We start from the raw sequence: 21,263 nt of genomic DNA, 5'->3' as shown, positions 1-21,263 counted from the left end.
TAAGGAACATATTCACAGGTTCTGGGAATTAGGATATGCACGTCTTGGCAAGTGGTGTTGGGGGGGGGGGGGATTATTCTGTCCACCATATTTGGTGATCTCTTAGGAAAGTTACTTTTCTTTCTCAAAGTTTCTAAACTCTACCCAAAATGGGGATTATAACAATTCTTGGTCCTAATCTTACAGGGCTATGATTGAAATGAGCATGTGTGCCATTTCAATCACATTTGTAAATACTATTACTGCCTCAGTTTCCTCATCTGACAAATGGGGACAAGTGATGTTTCTTCCTCATTTGGTGAAGAGTATGTATTGCTTACTTACCCTGAGCCGCGTCGTGTTCACGTTGCATTGGAAAGGACGTGCCACGGCATCTGCTGCACCCAAGACACTCAGGAAAGTGTAGTTGCAGTAATTGTGTGAGTTAGTTAGGTTTTAGAGTCTTAAATCTGTGTCAGCAACAGACAGCGATGAGGTCAATCTTCTTGAGGAACCAACCATCTGATGACTCATATCGCCGTGCAATGTTTGGAAGAGAGGCAATAGGCTCAGGTCCCAAGATGCACCAGTGATCGTGAACTTGGGAGGACGTCCACTGAGCCGACTGAGGGTCGGAATGACCCTCTGCCCCTACTCTGTGGTAGGGGACGGGGTCAAGGCTGCGTGTGCCCACCGGAGGCCGTTATTACCACTCCCCTGGATCTGCGTTTGTTGGTGATCAGGGGAACAAAAAGCGGCAGCCGGGTCCACCAGAAGAGAGACATTAAAGTTGATTAAGTGAGTGGGCCAATTAGCGTCTGGCTTCATGCAGTGTGGAGTTAATTAGCCTCTACAAAACAACAACAGCTGCTTTAATGGTTGGGCAAGAGGCCCAGCAGAGAGGAGCCATGGGAAGAGAAGTGATAGGGCTAGTGCTTAATAACTTGGCTGCAGTGGGCCCTGCCCCACTAAAAATGTAGAACAAAGCCCTGGGCAAACTTCTTTGCATGCTTCTAGACAGTACATGGGGCGGAGAACCAGACCCTTCTAGTGTCCTCCCCCTAGGGAGAGGCCAACCTCAGACCTCAGACTCGAGTTTCTTTTTAAGACTGTTTAGCACAACTTAGTTTGCAATCTCACTGAAATCACTACCCTACACATTTCGTCTTGATCCTGAACTTCATAACGCACATTGTTTCCTCATGTTGGTATTTTTTCCTCATTACAAAAGTAATCCATGGGGCGCCTGGGTGGCGCAGTCGGTAAAGCGTTCGACTTCAGCCAGGTCACGATCTCGCGGTCTGTGAGTTCGAGCCCCGCGTCAGGCTCTGGGCTGATGGCTCAGAGCCTGGAGCCTGTTTCCGATTCTGTGTCTCCCTCTCTCTCTGCCCCTCCCCTGTTCATGCTCTGTCTCTCTCTGTCCCAAAAATAAATAAACGTTGAAAAAAAAAAATTTTTTTTAAAAAAAAGTAATCCATATTATGCAGGTAGCATTTGGAAAGCATATAGAAATACAGGGGGACAAAAATAGTCCCTCCACCTTGAAATAAAACCTTTCACTCCTTAACCGTTTATTTGTCTCTTGCTAAATGCTGTTCAGAGTGTTCAGACTAATTATACATCAGTTTTGGTTTTTCTCTATGCAAATATATGTGTTTTACAAATTAGACTCACCGTGTATGACCTTTATTAACCTACTGTTTAGCAATATGCCATAAACATTTTCCTTATCTCATTATAATTTTTTTATTAATTTTATTTTTTTAAATTTATGTCCAAATTAGTTAGCATATAGTGCAGCAATGACTTCAGGAGTAGATTCCTTAATGCCCCTTACCCGTTTAGCCCATCCCCCTTCCCGCAACCCCTCCAGTAACCTTCTGTTTGTTTCATTATACTATTTTTTAAACTACTCGGTCTCTGTGGTTCCACTCATTAAGCTATATTTTAGTTGTCCATTTATTTATGCCTTTTGCTTCCTCTTCCAACAAAGTTTTTGAGGGCAGAGACATTTTTTTAACCACTATATCCCCAGTGCTTGAAACCACGCCAAGCATGGGGTAGACACTCATTTCAAATGTGACGAATGAGTAAGCAAATGAGGGAACAAATGTAACCAATGCCTTCTTAAGGGCCACTGAGGTTGCTTCCACTTCTTTACCATTATAAAAAATGCTGTTATAGGAGTTAAGATTAGGTTCTTACTACAAGTGACAGAAAATCTCCCGAAACAATGGCTTAAGCAAGATTTAAAAGTTTCTCTTTTGCAAGAGTCCAGGAAGAAGGTCAAAGGCTGGAATAGTGCTGTGCCACCCGTTGGCGTGGACTCCATTTCCAAAGTCACCTCATTGTTCAAAATGGCTGCTAAATCTCCAGCCACGTTCCAGCCGAAAGCAAGAAAAGGAAGGGAAAAGAAGGATGCATATGGCTCTTCATGGAAGCTTCGTACATCCCCTCTGCTTGCTTTCTAATTAGTTATAATTTGCTCACATGACCATATCTAACTGCAAGGGAGTCTGGGAAATGTAGTCTTAATTATGCAGCTAATATTCAGGGAAGAAAGGGAAGAAAATTGGGGGACCATTAGCTGGGACGGCTCCTGAACTTATGGATCGACCCCAGCCCCTCAAGCTGGCCCTTCCCTAACGTGACCCTTAGTTTTTCCATACAGGGATCTGGTCAAGTCAGCCTGACTTCTTCAACTGAGACCTGGGACCAGTGCCCTGGAGGGTTTCAGAGCCTTCACTTCCTTGCTGTATACTTCATCTCACCAGTTGACATAGTCATCGCCAAAGATTGACTCAATAAAGATGCCCCATTTCCCGGAGGATGTTTTTCCAATTAGTGCAAAGAGGAAGTTCCAGCTGTGAGGACAGGAATCTGGGTTTCTGAAATGCAATGATTATTAGTAACAATCAATCAAACAGCCTCATAGGACAAGGGAGAGAAAGCCAGCTCTCAAGGATGCTATGTGGGACAAGGATGACGGGCTGCCTGTAACAAGAGGCGGTATGGCTCAACCGCAATGTGGCCAAGCCCCTGAGACAGTGAGGGACTTTGTAACAAGGTTTTACTGCCTGCAGTAAAAATCCTGCCAAAACGCATTCAGGAACGTGTGGGGAGACGTGTATTCATTATTATGCCCCTAGCAGCTATCACAGGAAACCATCTGGGCTCAGTTGGCCTATAAATTTGCAACTTGCAGTTGGGTGGGCTACAGGGAATCGGCCAAGCGGGAAGTCAAGGTGTGAAGTGGGTCTGGCAGGTTCCATACACAGGGCTAGCTCAGAAAGTCACCATTCCTGGCAGGATTTTTCTTTTTAATTTTTTTTTTTTATGGTGAAATGCATCACACATACAGAAAAGTGCATGAAACATAAATGCACACTTAAACAAATTATCAGAAAGTGAGCACATGTGTGTAGCAATCACCCAGGTCAAGAAATTGGGCATTGCCAACCCCCAGAAGCCTCTCACGTGTCCTTTCGTAAACATACTGCCTTCTTTCCCCACAAAGATTACGACCCTGACTTTAATGAGTATAACTGCTTTGCCTCACTTTACTGTTTTGTCATTTGGGTATTCACCCCAAAATGGTATAATTTAGTTTGCCTATTTAAAAACAAATGTTTATTTATTTATTTTGAGAGAGAGACAGAGAGAGAGAGAGAGACAGAGAGAGACAGAGAGAGAGGGCAGAGAGGGAGAGAGAGAATCCCAAGCTTAGGCTCCACGCTGTCAGCACAGAGCCCAACACAGGACTCAAACTCACAAACCGTGAGATCACGATCTGAGCCGAAACCAAGAGTCTGGCACTTAACCAACTGAGCCAGCCAGGTGCCCCTAGTTTGCTTATTTTTTAACTTTATATTGTTGTATAGAATCATAGAGTCCATATTCTTTTGTGTCTGGATCTGTTTCCGTGTGTGTTCCATGTCATCATTTTAGTATTTATCCATACGGCACAAGACTCTAGTTTGTCCGTTTTCATTCCTGAATATTATTCCACTTATCTCTTTTACTGCTTTTAGACATTTTTACAGTTCCTGGACGTTTGGGTTCTTTTCAGGTTGAAGTTATTACAGATAATGTGGCTATGAATATTCTTGTATGTAAATCCTTGCGCACATGTGTATGAGTTCATCCACAGCTGTGATTCTCAAACTCCAGTGTTCGTGAAAATAGCCAAGAGCTTGTTAAAATGCAGATTCCTGCTCCTTCTCCCTAAAGATTCAGATTCAGCAAGTCTAGGGTGGCGCCCATGCAGTTTCATTTTCAACAAAGTTTTAGGTGTTAATGAGGCTGCTGATCCCTGGACTGCCCTTGAGTAGCACTGGAGAGCTGGAATTGGCAAACCTTAGCCCATGAACTCAACCAGGGCCACCACCTGCTTTTGTATGGTCCAGGAGCTGAGAAAGCCTTTACATTTTTAAATGGTTGAAAAAAAATTCAGAGAATAATGTGTCCTGACCCATGAAAGTCAGGTGAATTCTAATTTCAGTGTCCACGAATAAAGTTTTATTGGCACACAGCCATGCCAATCCCTTTATGTGCTATATGTGGCTGCTTCCGTGCTTAGTAGAGTTGAGTAAATGTGGCAGAGAGCACTTTACCTGTTGGTCTTTTACAGAAAAGTTGTGCTGATACATGATCTAGAATGCATGCTTTTGAGTGGAATTACTTGTAACACCTTTACTGGACAACATCAGTTCTCTAAGGTTTTTAGGTTATCGCCTCCTCATGACTAGAGGAGGAAAAGGAGACAGAGAGGTGAAGAAACTTCCCCAAGGTCACACAGTGAAAGGCGGGGCGGACATATGGATATGAATCTGCCACAGTCTGTGGTCTTTGCCACAGCACCAGTCTGCTTCCAGTTGCCACAGAACAGTGGGATCTTTCAGACAGAACTGGTTTTCCAGATGGTTAAAGTGTGGTTCTGCTTAGAAGAAAGTTAGGAGCCTCTAGACCCCTCCAGCCCAATGATTCTGATTCTCAGCCCCACGTCACCGTAACTAGCAGGGTGATCTTAGCTAGCAACCCAAACCTGCTGAGCCCCAGTTTATTCTTCTGACAAATGCAATACGCAGAATGCACCTCGTAGGCTGTTGCATTGATTAATGAGATAATATATATCCCATGTCCTACAAAAGGGAGGCACTTGCTAATTTATTTCCCTCCACCCAAGGACACAGGAAACTTTAAAAAGACAGACCCCAGCCTTTTCCTGTCACTTGGCCTCTGGTTATTGTCCTGGGTGTAATGGAGTGGAAAACTCTATACATGGCTCCCTCTGACAGTGAATTTCTAATCTCAGAAAACTTAATGGTTTTTGTCAACCTGATTGTCCAGTGAGAGTGGATTAGGGGAATGACTTCCTTGTCACTGGAAAGTTGACTTGCTTCACAACGTTTTTCCTGGTGCCAGTGGGAGGCATGATCGATACTACACAGACCTAAATACTTACCTGTGGTTTCAGGGCTGAGGACAAAGGTTGGGCATTCCATTTAAGTGCCTTCAGCCATTTCCAAGTAGACCCAGGCGTAATGTGCATTAAGCGGTTTAGGCTGGTGACCCGGAGCTCTGCAGTCTGAGGGGCAAACCCGAAATCAAGCAGTTGCTTTCTCCTGACCCGCGAAGCAGAGGGCCCTCTGGCTCATGCTGGATTTGTCTTCTCAGCTCCAGTTTTCCCATCTGGGAGAGGAAGGTCCATTAGTTACTGTCAGCCCTACGAGGGAAGGATGGCCTTGCTTTTTTCTGTATCAGGACTTCGTGGACACAATGTGCTGAAGCACAAATGGACAGTGACTACTAATCAAAATCTCGTTTCAAATCCCTCCCCACTGGCATCTTGGGGGGGGGGGGGGGTGTGAATTTCTTGCACCAGGCACCTCCACAGCAGACGAACCGAGAGTCAGACCTCAACACAGAGCACCTGCCAGAACTTAGTCACCTAAGGAAACTCCTGCCCTGTCTGGCAGAGCTCTCTCAGTCCAGGAGGGCAAAACAAAGCCCTATTTTATTGGAGACCCTTGAAACTATCTCACTTCCTCAGGGACGTCATCTCTGGTCTTTCCGATGAGGCAGGCCCTCTGTACTTTTCCTTCATGACACTCATGCTAATTAGAAATGAAGCAATATGTAAATCAATTAGAATATAAGCTCCAGGAAGTCAAGGACATTTGCCTGCTTCGTTCCCTGCCGATTCATAGTGCTTAGAAACATCTTGGCACATAGTAGATGTTCAATGACTACTTGTGAATACATTAATTAATAAATTTATGTAATTACCTGTTTCTGACGTGCCTCCCCTCTTTGACTAGAACTCCCATGAGAGAAAGAGCTGTATCTGTCTTATTCTCCCTGTTCTGGTTCTTGTTCTCCCCAGGACAAACCCTGGCACATAATAGGCACTCAATAAATAGTGAAAAGCAGAATACTTAAAACTTTTTATATTGAATTAATGATATTAATTTTATTTAGGTAATAAAAACCCTGGGGCGCCTGGGTGGCTGGGTTGGTTGAGCACCTAGATGACTTCGGCTCAGGTCATGATCTCTAGGTTTGCAAGTTGAGTTCGAGCCCTTCATAGGCTCGCTGCTGTCAGCATAGAGCCCTTTTCAGATCCTCTGTCTTCCTCTCTCTCTCTGCCCTTCCCCTACTCTCTCTTTCTCTCTCTCTGTCTGTCTCAAAAATAAATACAATATTAAAAAAAAAAAAAGAAAGAAAAGAAAAGTAAGGTGAAAGGGCGCCTGGGTGGCTCAGTCAGTTAAGCATTCGACTTCAGCTCAGGCCATGATCTTGTGGTTCCTGAGTTTGAGCCCCTCATCAGGCTCTGTGCTGACATCTCAGAGCCTGGGGACTGCTTCGGATTCTGTGTCTCCCTAGCTCTCTGCCCCTTCCCTGCTCATGCTCTGTCTGTCTCTCTCTTTTTTTTTTTCTTTTGAAAATAATAAATAAATATTAAAAAAAAGAAGAGTAATAAAACTGCAATATAGTTATTTTAGAAAAAGAGAATAAAGTAAAAGACCCCTGTCCCATTAACATCACCATTCATATAGCTACTTTAAGTATTTGATATTTTTCTTCCAGAGTTTTCCACTGTGTATTTTACACATAATTGTAATCAGGTTATTTTAAGCCACACATATATGTGTGTGTGTGCGCACACACACACACACATCGACTGTCCAGGTGGCAGGGAGTTTTATGAATTTAAGAGCAGGAAGGGAGGCCTGGATGAATAATGTCTTTCTTATTGTTATAATTAATTGTTGGTCCTACAATGGGATTGATAACATCATGGGAACTGCTAGTGAAAAGCATTTCTCTCTAAAGTTTCACCTCTGGGGTCAAGGCAAATCTGGCTATGGAAAAAATTTGCAGGTTAGAAATAACCCACAGGAAAATGCTTTATTTTTATGCTCGCAAATCAGGGAAACGCTGTGGCCGCTTCTGAACATAAACCTGTTTTGTACACTGCAGCGGGCTTAGTGGCTCAGGGCTCATTTCTCAGCCTTTTTTATTTGGATCATTATGTGGAAATCAACCCGGCTTCTTTCTTTAAGCCCCTAGTGATACATTGCCAACAAGTGACTTCAACTGTAATTACGGGAGTGAGGAAATTACTACATACCTTAAAAAACAAAACCAACCAAAACCCTGCTGTATTATATTCAAAATATGTTTCTAAGCGTTTAGAGGGGAAAGGTTCTACTCCTCGTAGAGACAGCCTATGCTAATGGAAAGCCTCTTAGTTTACCATGGGAAAAATTCATGCAAATTTCTTATTGACAAATAAGGTGGGCAGGAAGTTGAATGAACAAACAATGTACTCATCTATTGTTGGGGGGCCGCTTTAGGGGTCGGATACAGACTCTGTTGACTGGAGGAAAAGAGATATATCTTAATCTTAATGTTGATCTTGACCTTCCCCCCCCCTCCGTTTCTTATCTAGAATAGAAAACAGGAGGAAGGAGTGGGGAGGGGGGGTTTATGGGAAATGAATAAAACAGCACTTCTTCAGGAGATGGGTTAGTGGAAAAACAGAGGAACTGGGGTCTAGTCTAGCTCTGCTCCCACCTTAGGATGTGCATCAGTCACCTTATGGGGCTAGGGATGATGATGACCTCATACCACCTTCACAGAGTTGTTGGAAGAATCTAGGAAAACCCTAGCTATTGGAAATACTTTAGAAAGCGTGTAGTCAGGGGTGCCTGGCTGGCTCAGTTGGTTAAGCGACCGGCTCTTGATTTCGGCTCAAGTTATGATCTCACAGTTCGTGAGTTCAAGCCCTGCATTGGGCTCTGTGCTGCTGGTGCACAGCCTGCTTGGGACTCTGTCTCCCTCTCTCTGCTCTTCTCATTCTCTCTCTCTCTCAAAACAAATAAATAAACGTTTTTTAAAAAGCATATAGTCAAATGTTTTTATTTTATTTTATTTTAAACAAGAAACTTATTATTTTTTTTCAACGTTTTTTATTTATTTTTGAGACAGAGAGAGACAGAGCATGAACGGGGGAGGGGCAGAGAGAGAGGGAGACACAGAATCGGAAACAGGCTCCAGGCTCTGAGCCATCAGCCCAGAGCCTGACGCGGGGCTCGAACTCCCGGACCGCGAGATCGTGACCTGGCTGAAGTCAGACGCTTAACCGACTGCGCCACCCAGGCGCCCCAAAAACTTATTATTTTTTAATTTAATTTATTTACTAAAAATTTTTTCATGTTTATTTATTTTTGAGAGAGAAAGAGAGAGACAGAGACAGAGTGTGAGTAGGGGAGGGGCAGAGAGAGAGAGAGGGAGACAGGCTCTGAGCTGTCAACACAGATCCCAACGTGGGACTTGAACTCACAAACCATGAGATCCTGACCTGAGCCGAAGTCAGACCCTTAACCGACTGAGCCATCCAGGCACCCCTTATTTATTTATTTTTTTAAAGTAATCTCTATACCCAGTGTGGGGCTTGAACTCACAACCCCGACTACTGACTACCGACTGAGCTAGCCAGGCACCCCTCAAATGGTTTCAAAAGGAGCGCTAAGTCTCAGTATTGCAGGGGGGAAGCTATACTATTGCAAAGCCTGGTGAGGAGTTTCAACATCCAAGCTCCAGCAGCTGTGAAGGAGACAAGCAGAGAATGAGCTGAGAACCCAGGACTTTTTGCATATTGGAGGCACTGAAAAAGAGAATGCAGTTTTCTTAAGCATGCAGAGGATTGCCAAAGTTAAGAGGTACTCGATAATAGTTGAGTTTAATGGGAAAGAGCATCTCTATCTGTTTCTACTTCTTTAAATTTTTTCTTTCTATGATGTTGACATATTATTAAAACTAAGATGGTAAAATAAGACAACTTATGCAAAAATTCTAAGAAAATTAGATTTCTAGAGCTAAATAGCAAATTTCATCTCATTTCCCCCAGTTGTTAACAACTGAAACTTCTGGGTCTGATAAACAATATATTCCCCTTAACAGACTCCATTTCTTTTTATCTTCTTGAATTCACATATTCATTCAACAAATATGCATTGAATATCCAGCTGAATGTACAAAGAGGAAATAATTAGCTTCTCTAGGGCTGGTCTTCTAGTCCCAAATCTATTGTGCCTTGCAAAGATCCACAAAAAGAAACCAAAAAAGAAACCGCGAGATCAAAGCGCCATTCAGAATTCAGAAAAGAAACATCAAACGCACTAGCAGTGACTGATGGCTACATGTTTTCCTCTCTTTCCTGGGCACACAGACTCCATTTCAGTCTCCCTTGCATTTCGCTGTGGCCACAAAACGGAATTCTAGTCCACGGAATGAGATGTTACCTGCATCACTTTCAAGCCCGGCCCATAACAGCCTCCCACACAGCAGCTCCTTGGCTCATCCAGCCGGCTGAGATTGAGAGGAACTCAAGTGTTGAAGACAACAGAGCCTCCATCAGCCTGGACCCCTGAGTGACGACTGCCCAGAAGAAGCCCGCCCTGTGAACTGTGCCCCAATCTGATGCTATTATGAGAACATGAAATAAATTTAAGTTACGGTGAGTCATTATACATTTGGAGGTGTCTTGTTTCAGCAGCTGCCCTACTTTAATACACATGGCAACTAAGTCCTCAAATTTGGGACCTGTGTGAAGGAACAGTAGAGAGAGATTTAACAGCAATGGATGCTTTTGCTATTTGTCATAAAAAGTTTCAAAGGGGGTTTGGGGTTCTCATTCCGATTAGCTCAGGGACGTGCCTTAGAGTAAGATCATCTTTATACTTTTCTCTACCTTGGTTCTTCCATGCAAGAAAGAGGTTTTTTTGTTTTGTGTTAAGTGCTTATTTTATTTATTTTTGAGAGAGAGCATGAGCAGGGAGGGACGGAGAGAGAGAGGGGGAGACACGGAATTTGAAGCAGACTCCAGGCTCTGAGCTGTCAGCACAGAGTCCAACTGGGAGCTCAAACTCACTGTGAGATCATGACCTGAGCCAAAGTCGGATGCTTAACAGACTGAGCCACCCAGGTGTTCCAAGAAAGAGTTTTTATGTATAGATAGATAGATAGATAGATAGATAGATAGATAGATAGATACAGATATACATATAGATTTTTTTTAAGGTGAAGTGCAACCATTATGGTCCAAAATGGTGGCAACCTGGGGCACCTGGGTGGCTCAGTCAGTTAAGCATCCGACTTCGGCTCAAGTCATGATCTCATGGTTCATGAGTTCTAGCCCCAAATCGGGCTCTGTGCTGACAGCTCAGAGCCTGAAACCTGCGTCAGATCCTGTGTCTCCCTCTCTTTCTCTCTTACCCTCCCCTGCTCACTCTCTGTCTCTCTCTGTCTCTCAAAAATGAATAAACGTTAAAAAAATTTTTTAAACTATAGTGGCAGCCTACTAAACTCCTTCAGTGGCAGATGGAGATATGAAACCAGAATATAAGACATCAGGAAGAACCTAGTTTTCTGTGTCTCTGCTCATTGGGTTGTTCTGCCAACCCAAGCCTGCTAGGGTGCTCATAGTAAGGTCAGTCACCTATAGCCTGAGCTTTACCCAGGTCCTGGGCCAATGGGAGCATGGCCTCATAATATACCAGGACCCGGCAATCTATCAATGGGCAAGGGGGTCTGGAAAAAGGCTCTCTTCACTCTTTCAGCCTTTAGTTGGGATGCCTTGGTTGAAAGTGACAGAAAAGCCAAACCAAACTGACTTAGCCTAACAGGGAAGCTATTGATAAATGCAACTGAAAAACCCAGGGGCAGGGGCTAGCTCTGGGCATGACTGGATTCAAGGGCTCCAACAAAGCCATTAGGATCTGGTCTCCTTCTGCCCCTCCTCTTTGCTCTGCTCTTTCTCATCCTTCAGTCTCTGCTCCACGTGGTGACAAGATGGCTGCACAACACCAGCTACCTAAGGTGACTTCTCTGAACCAATCTCAGTGGCCAGGGAGGTACAGTGCTGTGACTGGCCAGATGTGGTCACATGGTGTACTCTGAAAGTTGGAAGTGGGGACTCTACACAAAGCATGGCGATTGAGAATAGAGACAAGATGGCCAGAGACTATCAAGGGCCATTATGAAAAATGAGGGGATGGGTGCCAGGAAGGCAAACCACACTGGGTACCAAGAGGTAAGAGGGCACTAAGCTCAGGTCAAAGCACTGTGCTGTATCTTTGTATTTCTATGCTCCCTGTGGCGCTAACCCACTTCCCTGACCTTCTAGAACCTGGGAGGGAAGACTAGAGCCCTAGCTCTGAACCCCAGCAGCAGGCTACAAATTCTGTCCCACTTGCCTAAGCCCTCACTTAGGGCTGGTTTCTAGGCTTTCCTGAAGTTGGCTCCATATCACACAGGAGTATGGGGCATGGGGTATCAGCTTTGAACTCTTTAGTAGAATTCCTGCCTGTGCATCTTGCTGTTAGCTTCTCACACTACTCTGCTGTCTGATCTCTGTTGCCATCTATTTCCCATACACTGTCTGCCTGCTCTATGCTCTATCAAGTTGGGCTCCTTGGTTTTTAGCATCTGCCTAAATTCCACTTAGGTTTTGGCTCATACGCCTTTGAACTTCATTGTCAAGTTCTCAAGAGAGGAGTTTCCATCTGTTGTGGTGTTTCCGGTTCCTGCTTTCCCTCTTCTCCCAGCCTCAGTCCCTCTTGCTCACACAACCAGCCCTGCTCTGCAATTGAGTCATCTCTAGACGCTATTGGCCCTGTAGGCTCAAAGGATGTGAGGGTTGGGGATTAGCAGCCAAGAGAGAGAGACCTCTGGATCTCCCTGGGTCAGGGGGACAGTCTCCAGAATTGTGCTAGAGCTCTGACCTTATGACTCTTCCCTGGCCTTGTAAAGGGAGATAACTGGTGCTGTTTGTAGATCTGAAAATAAAATCACTCTTAATGCAGATGCGTCTGTACCGAATCAGTGTACAGGCATGAAGATAGCTCACGGACAGAAAACATGCTGAGTTCTGAGCTAGTTGGAAAAAAAAAAAAAAAAACAGAAGTATTGTGGATTTCCCAGAGGTCCATGATTAGAGCCATCCCATGTGGCTCCTATCGTGGACCTCTGGGAAATCCAGGATCCCTTCAATGGTTGGTCTTTCATGAAAAATTTCTTGAAGACATTTTCAGATCTTAGGAAAAAGGGAAGTTTTTTTCCTATTTGGAAATGAATGAAAATAAAAATAAGGATAATGGCTGATATTTATCGAGCCATGTCTATCTCCCAGACACTATTAGAAGTCCTTTCAATATCTCATTGCACTGAATCTTTACAACACCTGCGTGAGATGGGTATTACAATCCCTACCTCTTATAGAGAAGAGAATGGAAGCCTGGAAAGGCAAAATAATATGTCCACGGTTACACAACTAGGAAGTGACCAGAGGTAGGGTTCAAACACAGCTAGTCTGACAGTAGGGGCTGTGCTCTTGACCTCTACATTACCACGCTTAGTTTTAGAAGTTCAGGTCATATAAAGGGCTTAAACAGAGCTGGGGACAGTCCCTGGTGGAAAATGCCAAACCAGGGCAGAAGCATCACCGAAAACAGGCAACAGGTTGTCAGGCTTGTTCTAAACTAAAGATGAAGTGTGATCAATGTCCCATACAGGGAGAAAGTTGGATCAGGAGCAACAACAGTAAAACCAAGTTGCCATGGTCAAAATAGCACAGGAGGCCTGAGGCTGAGTGGTCAGGGCGGGAGAGAAAGGTGATCTGTGAGTGAGCAATTGACCTGGCTCCTTTGGCACAGGTGTTTCCTCCTCCTAAGTGGATGTTGGCTCACACTTCAGACCCGTTGTACTCACAGACTCAGGAGCTCAAAGCATCAAGCAGAGAACTTACAGTGGGTTCAAGAGGGAGGCAGAGGTGGTCAGCTGGGGCTCAGACAGGACACATCAAAGTATTTTCTGCACTGAATGCACCCCCATGGGGCCACACAATACCTGGGGGACTCACTGGGAGACTGAAGGTGTGTGCAGAAGAGAGAAACGGGAAGCTTTCAAGAAAGTGAGAATGAAAAGAGGAAGGAGGGCAAGGGCAGAAAAACAGAAATGGAGGTGATTGTGGCCAGAACTCGTGCTTTGACAATGGCTTTTGTTGCCCCTCAGAGCTGCCCCCCAGAGGCCTGTACGGGGAGGGGCGATGTGGGGGGCGGGGAACAGACTGTGCCTGACAACCTTGGTTTCCTTCCCCTGTTTTGTCTACTCTTTTTAGTGACTTTTGCATATAAAATGTCTCTCCTTAGGCAGGAAGAGCCTCAGTGATAAGATGCCCAGTTAGTTATGACACTCAAGCTTCTTGCAGGAAAGAAATATTTTTTTTATGTCATCATGAAACTGCCCAGCTCACCTAGGTCTGCCGTGGAAATGGTGGCTCTGAGGACAGAAGGGAGATTAGAGCATCTGACCCGAAGCTCAGGCAAAAGGGAAGGCCTGGGATACCTTCCCTCTTCCAGCCTGAGTCAGACTGGCCTTTCTGCTGTGCCTGAGTTAGCCGGAAGCAACACATAGCAGTTAGGGAGGAAAAGGAGAGGTCAAGTGTGGGTTCCTGGCCTGACCCGGCACCATCCAGAGGAATGAAGCCTGAGAAAGTGTCTCAACAGGTCGTCACTCTGGGGAAGGAGGTGTGGGTGGGAAGGGGCATGCATCCGTGTGTGGCTGCCCTGAACCTCCTGCCTCATTGGAACAACTTGTCCTGGGTCCAGTCCTAGCTCCATTAAGCAAATGGAGATCTGCCAGGCTGCCTCCACAGACCACGCCCTCAAACAAGAGGCAGGATGACCTCTGGCCAAATGTTGCTCTGCCATCTCTAGCTGAGTCTTCTTGGATGACGGCCCATCTCTGAGCCTCTGTTCCCCCATCTGAGAGTTGGGGGAAATAGTGCCCATCGACCTGTGCGTTGAGGCTCAGAGAAGGTGAATGCAATGTATCACCTGCAAAGCTCAAGGCATTTTATGTGCAAATATTATTACACAACTGTCCCACTCAGAGCCTTAATGATAGTGTTCGAGAAACTTTTCCTTCCAGAGATGTAGCCCTGGAGACACAGAGATGAATCAGGCAGGTGTCTGCCCTCAAGGGCACACAGTGAGCAGGGGAGACAAGACAGGCAAACATCCGATTAGAATCACTGTTTGTAGTCCTGTGAGATGAACGTGCAGCTTTGGAAGCTCTCAAGAGAAAACAGTGTCTACCTAGAAGACATAGGGAGTCAGCATATGACCTAGGCCTTGAAGAGAGAGCAGGATTTTATTGGAATAGGCAGTTATTGGTAGAGGATGGACATTTTAGGAAGAGGGGACCACATGAACAAAAAGTATGGTGATTGAACATGACCCAGAATATTGGGAACACAATGAACCGTCTGAAGGACTGGAGAATAAAGCCCATGATGGGGAGTGGCAAGAGGGAGGTGAGAAAGAAAAGCTGGTCCAGACTCAGAAGCTCCTGATAGAACTGAAAGGGATCTCACAGAACAACACGATGAGAACTTTCTGTGATGGAAATGTCCTATGTCTGTACTGCCCAATACGGTAGTCAGTGGCCACGTGCAGCTATTGAACACTTAACGTGTAGCTCATATGATTGAGGGATAAAATTTTTTGTTTTATTTCATGTTAATTTAAGTTTAGACAGTTACATATGGCTGGTGGCTACCATATTGGAGAGCTTAGCCATCGAACTCTGACAATAACTTCAAGTGTCTAGAGAGAGCCCTTGACGCCCTTCCCTTGGACAGTTCTGTCCTCAGCCCATGCATCGGGAGCTCCCACACAGGTCATTCTTGTGGTGGTACGGTTGCGTGAACGAGCTGGGCTGAAATACGACTTGTTTCCTGCTTGCCAAGCTGAGCCTGGCAATATGGCCGCATCTGCTTAGGGGCAGGGGCAGCTTTTTCTAATTCTTACAAAGGCATTGCGTGGGCTGGCAGTTCTGCTTCCTCCGGAGTCGCTGTCCTCAGTGGTATGTTTGCAGGTAGAGTCAGGTTTCCTCACTGCTCCTGCTTCCCAGAGCTGCTGGGCCAGGTGAGCACACCTGGGGCATGGCTCAGGTGTTGTCTGTTACCGGTGGCCATTGGTCAAAGTTGGCCCGATTTTTTTTAAGGTATACGGTGTTGGCCCATATTTTTTAATTATTTGCCTATATTTAAAAACCAGCTGAATTCTCTTTGAAATCCAGATTATTTACCTTTTCTGGGGCTATAAATTCACAGGGCAGCAAGAACCTGAAGGAAAGTAACACCTGATCTGGCCTCAAAGAACGATACGGGGGACGGATGACAGATGCGGGACATTTCAGAAGGCATTCTGAATGTTATAGAAGTTGCTTTTAAAACACCTGGTTCATAATTTATTATTGCTTATTATAAGGACGCAGAGTTTCTAGTTGTAGAGGTTTAAACAAAATATAGATCTTTGAGATTATTCGGTTGAGCCAATTCATGTTACAGATGCACATGGTGGTCCTAAACCACACAAGCCTACAGACAAAAGCAGGGTAGCAGAGGTAGGAACCAAGCAGGATTTGACTGGCTTCTCTGGTCCCTGCTTTGTGAGGACCCCAGACCTGTCAAATCCCCTCACCCCAATAGTGTAAGGAACAAATCTCCAGGAATGTTTCTTATGGACTCACATGATGAGACTACCAAACGCACGAATATCCAACTCAGTACATAGCAAGCAGTCCATGAATGCGTTGAATGAATGAATGTGTGAGAGACTCAGTGAATGACCTTAAAATTGGGTCCACCTTCCTTCTACATGTTCTCATGTTCAGTGTATAATCTAATCAAATGTATATGACCGACTCTCGACAAAATACAATATGTCATTTATAATCTGTTCTCTTTTTACTGTTTATCTATTTACTTTGAGTGAGAGCAAGGGAGAGCAAGAGAGCACAAGGGGGGAGGTGCAGAGAGAGAGGAGAGAGAGAATCCCATGCAGACTCTGCTGTCAGTGCAGGGCCCGACGCAGGGCTCAAGATCATGACCTGAGCCAAAATCAAGTCAGACATCCAACCAGCTGAGCTACCCAGGCGCCCCTATAATCTGTTCTCTTAAAAAATAGATGCAAAATGGCTCTGACTTGGAGAAGCAGTGAATCAGAGCATCAGTGTTCTATTTTTCTGGATGTATTTTGTAGTCTCATAAAATACTAATATTTTTATTGCCCCCAAATAAAAATTAAGCACATTTTAACTATACCACATAGGAAATCTGGAAAAAAGCAATTGAGTGTTGCTGCCCAACGTCAAGGCAACTGAAACTGGCCCTTCAGGCACCATTTTCTAAAGCCATCAGTGCCATCTTTGGTCACAGCCAAGCAGCTGGCCCCAAGACCTTGTATCTTGCTAGCTCACAGATGTTTCAGTGAAAAGCCTTTGAGTCAATTTTCATTCCCTTTTACTACAGCTCTCTTGTTCTAGGACTCCATTGGGGGCACCGTAATTGTCCTCAGAAACACCTCTGCCCTCCCTCCATCCACTGTTATCCGTTGCCCTTGAATGAGATCAATGACTCTCAACTTTGCGTCTCCTTGGGACAGGGAGCTTGGTCCTGCAAGTAATTGGGTCCTGGGGTGGAGAGGGAGCCCTTCTGGTCCTCCAGACTGGTTTGGACATGCCTGCACCAGCAGAAACTACTTTGTCTGTTACGGAAAGATGGTAACACATGGGGAAGAAAACTTGACAGGTGTTTTGCTCTTTACCGCTGTCTGGTAGAGTAGTGTGGGCTTCTTGCCTAGCATTTGCTGGGCTTCGCTTAACAGGAAGGACATCACTGGTCTTGATCACTGTCCCAAAATGGGCTCTGCCCCTTTGACAGCCTTTGCCAGTTGGAAGTTCTTCTCTCCATAAACATCAATAGGGCTGGAGAGAAATCTCCACAGTGAAAACTTGTCTTTCAATATTTAAAAAATAAGTCTCAGGGTGCACTTTAGGACAGAGGGGCAATAAATTACAACTTACTATGTGCCAGAAGTTATGCCAATTGTATATCTTATTAAATCCTCCCAACAGCCTGAAGAGGGTCTTAAGCTCCCCATTTAAAGATGAAAAGGACAGGTAAAGAGAGTAATTGAATTACCCAAATAAGGGGCTGAGGCAGAATTCAAATCCAGGTTTTTCTAACTGCAAACCTAGTGTCCTTTTCTTAGTGTTGCCCTCCAGAAAGATCGTTTTTTTTTTCTTGAAAACACCCCAAGTCACACAATATAGTTGGCCTTCTCTGTGTGTTACCACGGGGATCTCATAAAGCACCGTATTCCCACCATAGTCAGCAGGTGCATAATGCACATGCAGTTAACCCAGAAAACATACTGTCTGAACCACCCTGGCAGAAAACCCTCAGAACCCCAAAGCAATTGTCACCCCGTGGCAAATGCCATCTGATCGCCAGCCCAAGGCTCAGCCTAAAACCTTCTGCAGGGTATCACTCTAAAGATAACCCAAAGGTCTCATAGCTTCCTGGTTGTGAAAACAGCAACTCCAGTAGCAGGAATTGAGACCTACAGATCGGTGGGGTAGAAATGAGGAAGGAAATGGCATGTTAAATGACTATTTCCTCCCCAGCTTGCTCTGTTCTTTCTAGATATAGCCCAGAACTTGCATAGCTACAGTGGGATAATTTGATCAAATGCTGAATGTTTTCTATCAATTTCAAGGCTGTTCAACTCTCTATCTACTTTGAAGTGTGGGTGCGGTAGAATTCCTGGGACATCTATGCTTCTAACTCTGCTGGGCTGATTGGACACAGATTCCCCCTCAGGAGGCCTTTCCCAAGCCACTGTGCGAACTGTCCTTGGCCAGCAGTGAAGCCAGTGTACCATTACCCTTCTCTGCTCCTCTGAAGATCTTACTGTACCTTCCACTTCTTATTGTCCCTTTCATCAAATGTGCTGCCACTTTGGTTCTTTCTCCCTCTCTCCCCGCATCTTTCTACTTCAGATCAAATGATTTGCCCACTTCCCCACTTTTGGATTTGCTCCATGAAGGGCAAAGCAAGGCTAAGTCCTTCCTCCGTCCTTTCCCTGTCACTTAGGCTCTCCTTAGCTTTGGGCAGGGGTGGGGTGGGGGGAGATCTCCACCCCGCTGTGAGCTCTCGAGATTTCAGGCACCTGAGCTGGGGCAGGAGGAAAGGTCTAGTTGGATGTGGTCCCGTCAGCCATCACTGTGTCCTCATACTGTCTGCCCCAAACCTCTCTCCTATCCACCACCGTCACCTTCCAGTTCTCTGGGTTAGAGCTTTCCTCTGTTTACCACTCCTGGGAGGCTAAAGCAGGGGCCAGAGGGGAGACGCATTTCCTTTCCTGGCTGAACTACTGACTGCTGTGGCTAAGCCATTCCTGGTCCTGCACATTACAGGGAACAAGAGAAAGAGAAAGCAAGAGTGAGCGGGGGCTCCAAAGACTGTTGTTGCATGGTTTCCCTTAAGCCCCAGAAATAGAAAGCCAGACTTCCGACATGCAGGGCCGCCGTGCAAACCACCAGACCACACTGCCAGATAAGAAAAATGTTAGATTGTGTCATACTTCCAGCTCCAGTTTCTGAAAATGGCCCTGAATGTCAGAGAGCTTCACCACGATTCTAAAATCAGAGAAGATGGAAGAGGGTAGGGAGTGGGGCAAAGGGATCAGGCACCTCTCTATCCTGGTATTAATTTCAGCCACAAAAAATAAAGGAAAAAATATTATGAAATATTAGTCATGAGCTTTCTTTTTTATATAAAAATTGTTAATGTTTGTATTCATTTTTGAGAGATAGAGACAGGATGTGAGGGGGGGAGGGGCAGTGAGAGAGGGAGACACAGAATCTGAAGCAGGCTCCAGGCCCTGAGCTGTCAGCACAGAGCCCTACGTGGGGCCCGAACCCATGAACCGTGAGATCACGACCTGAACGGAAGTCAGCCGCTTGACTGACTGAGCCACCCAGGCACCCCATGAGCTAACTTTCTTAATCGCATGTACAAGAGGAGGAAATGAACTGGATATGAACAAGCATTGAGAGTGGGAATCCAACTAAAAAAATGTCTCCTTGGCCTTTTCAATTTGTGCTTGTTCATTTATTGAGTACCGACTGTATGCCAACCACTGTGCTTGGTGCTGTGGATTTGAAGAGGACCATACATTGCAGACTGAGGCCGGACTATATTCAGATTCACCCAGATTCCAACTTTTGTGCTCAGCACTACCTCGGCCATGGAAATCATTTTGCCTCGTTCTCCCAGAGCAGTCTCCGCGGGCGCCTGTGTTGTCAGCCGCTGTAGGAAGAGTGATGGCCGGGGTGTTGACAAGCTCCTAATTGGAAGGTAGGAGGTGCCGCCACAGATCAGCTGTAAAAGATATCTTTGGGCCAGGGTGGGCTGCTAATGCTGGAAGAGACTCGGGGTGAGGCCTGGTGAGCTGTCACCCTGGGAGGGGGCCCAGCCCGGCAGACAGACGATGCTGGCGGCAGGAGGCAGCTGACAGACAGGGCCCACGCGGGGAGGCAGGCATTTCAGGGCATGGCAACGATCACGTGCAAACCAGGACTTCAAGAGCCAGAGAGCTCACTGGGGGATGGAGTACCGGGAGAGGAGATACTGGGGTGGCCCCGAAGCCCAGGATCAAAGAGGCAGGGCAGGAGATAAGAGCCTAGTGGTAAAAACAAGGGAGAGGAGCCACAGGAGTCTGCTTTATTCAGCACGCTCAACTACTTATGAGTAGCTTCTTATGTCTATAATTGCTCAGGGCCCTCAGGGGTTCGAAAGAAGAACTGACTTAGAATTTAATGTCTAATTAGGAGGTGGTCACATCCAGGCACTAAAAGTATTGCTAGGTGAACCAATACTGCTTGTGTTGCACAATATTGGCGGTTGTTCGAGCTCTTTCCCTGCATTATCTCATTTAATCCACCCAACAACCATGCAGAGTGGGTACAGTTGTCCCTGTTTTAGAGACGAGGGTGTTGAGGTTCAGAAAGACTGCACGCCTTCTCTAAGTTTGTCTGGCTGGTAAGTGGCTGAGCCAAGATTCAAATCCAGGTCTGCGTGAGGCTCCAAACTTTCTGGTTTGGACGGCCTGCAGCGTCCCTTTACTGAAATAATACGTCCGGGGCTGCACTGAGCAAGAAGGAAAAGCAAATACTGGTTGATGGTGCAGGGGAGGGAGAGAGAGCTATGCATGAGCAAGGTCAAAGATGGCTTCTTAGAATTGGAGGGTCTGTTGGAGTCATTCAAACCGCGGTCCGTGAATATTCTCTACTTTCTGAAGCAGAGGATGAGGGTCTGAGTCAAGATTTGGGCCATCCAGCACTTGCCCTTTGACATGGCAGAGAAGACCACTCCTGCAGACCTAGGGATTCCGCACAGAACACATCCGGCATGGGAACGCACTGCAAGAGCGAAAGCTCCCCTCTATCAGATAGATGAGGAGGCCACCGACAGGCCCAGTGCTCCGAACCATGGCTTTGCAACGTGCTCAAAGAACAGCGACTGGCCTTGAGCAGAAGTAAGAAGAAAATACCCCCTCAGCCCTAGGCCAAGAAGCAGGATTTGTTGTGCACGAGGGCCTGCAGGTGTCCCGGCAGAAAGATGAGGCGGCACAGGCATCAGGCACTAGGGTGACAGGGCCTCCTGAGAAGGAACAGGTGCGAAGCAGGGCAATTAGTTGAGGAGGGGTGTCGGGGCCGGCTGCCTAGATCTGATCCAGGAAGCCACCAGGATTGCATCATCTGCTGGTGAGTAGGCTTGATGAACTCTCTGATGAATGCAGTATGGCAAGGGAGCTTTTTCTCTTTCTTCAGAGAGGCAGAAGTGGTCATTAAATTTGTCTTTTAAA

At 45.8% G+C, this 21,263-nt stretch overlaps 1 long non-coding RNA gene across 1 annotated transcript; it reads left to right on the top strand.

Moving 5' to 3' along the window:
- Positions 1-9,100: 9,100 nt before the first annotated feature.
- LOC122483685 lies at positions 9,101-10,014 on the top strand. The gene is made up of 2 exons (XR_006297440.1): positions 9,101-9,206; positions 9,716-10,014. It is a non-coding gene; the product is annotated as an uncharacterized LOC122483685 (long non-coding RNA).
- The last annotated feature ends 11,249 nt before the right edge of the window (positions 10,015-21,263 follow it).

The sequence above is a fragment of the Prionailurus bengalensis genome, chromosome D1, assembly GCF_016509475.1.
Source record: "Prionailurus bengalensis isolate Pbe53 chromosome D1, Fcat_Pben_1.1_paternal_pri, whole genome shotgun sequence".
Taxonomy (NCBI): domain Eukaryota; kingdom Metazoa; phylum Chordata; class Mammalia; order Carnivora; family Felidae; genus Prionailurus; species Prionailurus bengalensis.
The sequence above is the reverse complement of the archived record's forward strand: the minus strand, read 5'-3'. Positions and strand labels throughout refer to the sequence as shown.